Source organism: Pleurodeles waltl, chromosome 8 (genome assembly GCF_031143425.1).
Source record: "Pleurodeles waltl isolate 20211129_DDA chromosome 8, aPleWal1.hap1.20221129, whole genome shotgun sequence".
NCBI classification, from domain to species: Eukaryota; Metazoa; Chordata; class Amphibia; order Caudata; family Salamandridae; genus Pleurodeles; species Pleurodeles waltl.
The window spans coordinates 10591064-10597244 of NC_090447.1; positions in this window are offsets into that span (position 1 = coordinate 10591064).

Below are 6181 nucleotides of genomic sequence, written 5' to 3' on the forward strand. Positions count from 1 at the left end.
TGCGTCGATGTCCAAGCCGTGATGAAGCTGGAGCATCGATTTTTGCAGTGAAGCGGGTGGTGTGTCATTTTTCAGCCTCATTGCAGGTGGTGCGACAAACGTTTCCCTGCACTGTGTTCTGTGTGTGGATTTCAGTCCTTGATCTGCCAACTTCACCTTGGCAAGCTCTGTCCAAGCCGTTGGAGATTCTTCACAAGCAGGAATATACCACAAAGTCCTGTTTTTGTCCTCTTTCAGCTGAAGCAGCAACTGCAGGCCAACCCAGCAAAGCACAGTCACAAGCAAAGAGGCTGTACTTCTCCTCCAGCTCTTCAGCTCTTCTCCTTGGTAGAGGTTACTCTTGGTCCCAGAAGTTATCTCAAAGAAGTCTAAAGTATGGGGTTTTGGGTCCACTACGTATACCCCTTTCTGCCTTTGAAGTAGGCAAACTTCAAAGGAAAGTCTATGTTGTTCACAATCAATCAATCAATCAATCAATCATGAGATTTATAGAGCGCACTACTCACCCGTTAGGGTCTCAAGGCGCTGGGCGGGGAGGGAAGCTACTGGTCGAAGAGCAGGTCTTGAGGCATTTCCTGAATGTCAGGAAATCCTGGGTGTGGCGTAGGTGGAGCGGTAGGGAGTACCAGGTCTTGGCGCGAGGTGAGAAAAGGATCTTCCTCCGGCAGTGGTGCGGCAAATTCTGGAGAAGGAGGCGAGGCTGGCGGAGCGAAGAAAGCGGATGGGAGTGTGGAAGGTGAGTCTGTCATTGAGGTAGGCTGGGCCTGTGTTGTGGAGGGCTTTGTGTGCGTGGGTGAGGAGTTTGAAGGTGATCCTCTTTGATACAGGTAGCCAGTGTAGGTCTCTGAGGTGGGGTGAGATGTGGTTGCGGCGTGGGACGTCCAGAATGAGGCGGGCGGATGCGTTCTGGATTCGTTGCAGCTTCGTCTGGAGTTTGGTCGTTGTTCCAACATATAGTGTGTTTCCATAGTCCAAATGGCTGCTGACCAGGGCGAGGGTGACAGTTTTCCTGGTTTTGACGGGAATTCACTTGAAGATCTTGCGGAGCATGCGAAGAGTGTTGTAGCAGGAGGAGGAGATTACGTTAACCTGCTGAGTCATGCTGAGTGTAGAGTCCAGGATGAATCCAAGGTTGCATGCGTGGGTGGTGGGTGCGGGTGCGGTTCCTAGGGAGGTGGGCCACTAGGAGTCGTTCCATGCTGAGGAGTCAGTGCCAAAGATGAGGATCTCTGTTTTATCTGTGTTTAACTTGAGGCAAATTGATTCCATCCAGCTGGCGATGGTGTGAAGTCCATTGTGGAGGTTGGTTTTGGCAGTTGGAGGGTCTTTGTGAGGGAGAGGATCAGCTGGGTGTCGTCTGCATAGGATACTATGTTGATGTGGCGGGTCCGGGCGATGTTGGCGAGTGGGGCATGTAGATGTTGAACAGCGTTGGGTTGAGGGAGGATCCTTGGGGGACGCCACAGATGATCTTGGAGGCTTCGGACAAGAACAGTGGAAGGCGGATTCTCTGTGTTCTGCTGGCGAGAAATAACAAGATCCAGTCGAGAGATTTGTAGCGGATTCCGGCATTGTGGAGGAGTGTGCGGAGGGTTTGATGACAAACGGTGTTGAAGGCTGTGTAGAGGTCCAGGAGGATGAGTGCTACGGTTTCGCCTTTGTTGAGCATGGTCCTGATATAATCTGTAGCAGCGATGAGTGCGGTCTCGGTGCTGTGGTTTTTGCAGAATCCAGATCCTACCTTGCCCAGGTCTGGCTCCAGACTCACACCAGAGGGTTGGGGACAGCATTGTGTGAGAGCACACACAACCCATTCAGGTGTAAGTGCAAGTGAATACTCCTCCCACCATTCTAGCTCAGATGGCCCATCAGGATATGCAGGCTACTCCCCAGCTCCCTTTGTGTCACTGTCTAGAGGGGATTGACAAACAGCCCAACTGTCAGTTTAACCCAGATAGGGAATACACAAGCAGACATAGTCACAGAATGGTTTAGGCAAGACAATGTCCACTTTCTAAAGGTTACATTTTCAAAACTGACAATTTAAAAACCAACTTTACCAAAAGTAAAGTGCCCAGAGTCCTAAAGCCAAAAAAAATTGGTCAGAAAAAAATAGGAGGAAGAAGGCAAAAAGTTTGGGAGTGACCCTGTAAAAAGGGCCAGGCCCAACAAACATTGATACAGTCCCCACTAAATTCCTTTTTCCATTTTTCAGGAGATCGAATTATCCAACCCTATGCACAAACCATATGTTATTGAACGATTAGATATTTGTTGTAATATTTCCATGTGACCAGTGTTTGACCTTACTGGGCAAATGACAGCTGGTTTCCACAGACTGGGAGCCCCCTGGGGAACTTTAGCCAATACAACAACATAAGGGCAAGCAGCCTGAGCACGGACATCAATTCACTGGAATGCCAGGGGGAGCATAAGTGACATCACATACCCTTTGACCTCCACTTTCATTCACACACACACACACACACACACAAATCTACACTTACATACATTCTCTCTCACATTACCACAGTCTCACACGCAAATACACACACAATATACATTTAAAAGCGGGCATGGAAGGGCATATTTCATTTTATTGTACTCCATTTGTATTACACTAATAGTGAATGATATATTATTATTCAATATAAGTATAATACAAAATTGAAAGAAAAGAAAGAGCATGGTGTCCCAGCTGATGTCCATAAGGACGAGCTGCCACTGTGCTTCTGGCACTGAAATTGCCACCTTTGAGACCAGGGGTTGAAAATCAGTGGCAGGGGTTGCAAAGGGCAAGCCAGGGGTCACAGCAACCTTGATGACCTCTAAATGACGCTCATGAGGTGGACATGAGTGACAAAGTGGAAGAATTTCAAGCCTTTGCAACTTTTGTGCACAGCATTAGTCTGCAGGGGAGGTCAGCGATCCCTCCTTGGCTTCAGGATACTGAGTAATTGACTGGCCAAGGAGGAAAATGCAAACACAGGGATATCCCCTCCCCCCAAACCCCTGGTATCAGCACCCTTATTCAAGAGTCAGAAAGTAGAGTGAATTATGTGACAATATATTTGGGCTACAGGGAGTGTGAAAGGAAAGGCCATCAGATGTCATTTTTTGTAACACCTGAATGTAAATACCTGTAAATGAAATGGACACATTCAAAAATTAGGAGAGCTAAAATGAAGTACACCTTTTTGAAAAAAAGTGTAATGGAAACACAGATTTTAATATGATCAAAACAAATCAAGACACTTTACTTGGTGATGCAAAAATGATAAATATCCATGGAAACATGATTTCCATTCATTATCATTTGTGTGCAATAAAGTTTTGCGTGTAAAACTGTATGTCTCTGCAAATGTAGTGGTATTTCAATGAAAACTGTGCTGTCTGTAAATAAGAGTGTGCTAACACTCAATTGCTCATGTTCATTAAATCTAGGTGAGTCGCAAAAGTTCGTAGCACTACAAAATTGGGTTGTGATTCTAAAACATTTGTGAATCTCTGCCCTATGCCATCATTTTGAGCCTTCGCAGTATTGGAACTATGCAACATTGGCATCACAGGTGTAGGAAAGCAGCCTCTTTCTAGCTTGGTTGCCCCCACTTTTGGCCTGTTTGTCAGTGTGTTTGACAGTGTCTACTGGGATCCTGCTAATCAGGACCCCAGTGGTTATGCTCTTTCACTTATATTTGGTAGTCACATACTGTTAACACAGTATTTCACCCACAATTGGCATACTGGTGCCCCCTTATAAGTTACTGGTATATGGTACCTGGGTGCCCAGGGCATTGCGGTTCCAGGTGATCCCTATGGGCTGCAGAATATATTTTGCCACCAAGAAGGGAGCCCATGCAAAGGCTTCTGCAGGACTGCCATTGCAGCCTGCGTGAAAAGGTACATGCACACTTTCACTAATATTTACACTGCACCAGGTCACTTATAAGTCAACCCTATAGCAGACCCTCCAGCCCTGAGGGCAGGGTGCAGAGTACCTGTGTGTGAGGGCACCCCTGGCGTAGCAGAGGTGCCCCCACAACCTCCAGGACAATTTTCCCAGACTTCGTGAGCTCAGAGATGCCATTTTACACGTGTACTGGACATAGATCACTACCTATGCCCAGCTACATAATGGTAACTCAGAACAGAGGTATACTTGGAATCAAACATGTTGGCATCAAACCCCAAGGCTTTTGCAAGCATTGGTTGTATGATTCCATGCACTCTGGAGGGCTCCTTAGAGGACCCCCAATATTGCCATTATAGCCTCCTGAGGTTTTCCAGGCAACCTCAGCTGCTGCCACCTCTCAGCCACGTTTCTGCCCTCCTGTTGCTTGAAAAGCTCAAGCGCAGGAAGGCAGAACAAAGGATTTCCTTTGGGAGAGGGGTGTTACACCCTCTCCCTTTGGAAATAAGTGATACAGGATTGGGAGCGGTAGACTCCCAAAGCCATTGGAAATGCTTTGAAGGCCACATTTGGTGCCCTCCTTGCATAATCCAGTCTACACCGGTTCAGGGACCACCGGTCCCTGCTCTGGCGTGGAACTGGACAAACGAAAGGGGAGTGACCACTCCCTAGGCCATCACCACCTCAGGGGTGGAGCTCAGAGCTCCTCCAGGGGGTCCCTGGGTTTGCCATCTTGGATTCCAAGTTGGCAGGGAACTACCGGAGCATCTGAATAGCCAGTGCCAGCAGGTGAAGTCAAAGCCCTCCCCTGATAGGTGCTTACCTGTTTAGGTGCCCAATCCCCCTTTCAGGGCTATTTAGGGTATTTCCTTTGGGTGGTCATTCAGATTTGGATTGCAAGACTCCAGCAGTTATCCTGTGCATCCTCCACTTCAACTTCTCACTGAAAAAAGTGCATCTGGACCCTCCAGGAACTCTACAAACTGTAACAAATAAGCAAAGACGACTTCTGCAACATTGTATCTTCAGCTCCTGCAAGCAACTGCAACTGTTTTCTGGTAGTACATCCTCAGAGGACAGCCTGTCTTCAGCCTGTACCAGTAGAGCGAAGGAATCTCCCTTGGGGTGAAGGAGAGAATCCTCTGCTTCAGCAGGCACCTACTGCAATGACAAGGAGCTGCGTGAATCCTCTCTCCTGCTGAGCTGCATTTATCCTGCATCAGGTGGTAAACAGAAGTGGTCCCGAAGGTCCTGACGTCCTACTTTCCAACTTTGGTGAGGTAAGAGCTTGCATCCCCACACAAGACAGTACCCCCCATGAACCACATGTTTTTCAGTTGCCAAGGCTTGTTGGTATCATTCCACAAAGTTATTCAAGCATCTTGCAGCACTAACCCCCAGCACTCTATCCTGCGACGCACATCTTCCTGAGTCTTTCTCCGGCAGCCTGAAAGCCTTTGTTGTAGTGCTGCTTGGGCCTCTTCTTGCACCTCCTTTGTCCCTGTTTTGTGGGACTCCTGTGCATGCTGTCTGGTCTTCTGAGGGATCTCTGAGTTGCTGAAAGCCTCCGCTGACTCCCTCTCCTGGGTAGAGTCCACTAGGTCCCTCCTGATCCTGGGCAGGGCCATTTTCCGCTAACCGCAAGCTTTGCGTATGCCAAGGCTTGTTGGTGGACTCCAGTGACACAAACCAGACTGCAATCCTCCATCCTTCGTGGGACATCATCTGCACCGACCAGGAACATGACTCCATCTTTTTGGGTGCAGTATTGACTGTTCTTCCTAACCAGTGGTTCTTCTTTTGCACCTTCATCCAGGTTAGCAGGGGCCCTTTCCCTGGACTCTTCAGTGCTTCTAAGACTTGGTCCCCTTCTTCCAAAGGTCTTCAGATCCAGGAATCCACTGTTGGTGTCTTGTAGTCTCTTCTGGTTCTTGCATAATCTTCTTTCTCGTGTTTCTGTGTGTTCTCAGAAATTTACTGTGATTTACTCCTGCTTTCCTGGGCTCTGGGGTGGGTTCTATTACCTACCCTTGGTGTTTTCTAATACTCCCAGCAACCTTCTACAAACTACACTTGCCTAGGTGGGAAACCAACATTTGCATTGCACTTTCTTAGTATATGGTTTGTGTTCCCCCAGGCCCATTTCTGACTATTGTGATTTTCACTAATTGCACTGTTTTCTAACTGACTTTATGCACATTTCTGCATACTAATGAATATAATTTGTGCATTGCTTACCTCCTAAGGAAGAATAGCCTATGTTATTTTTGG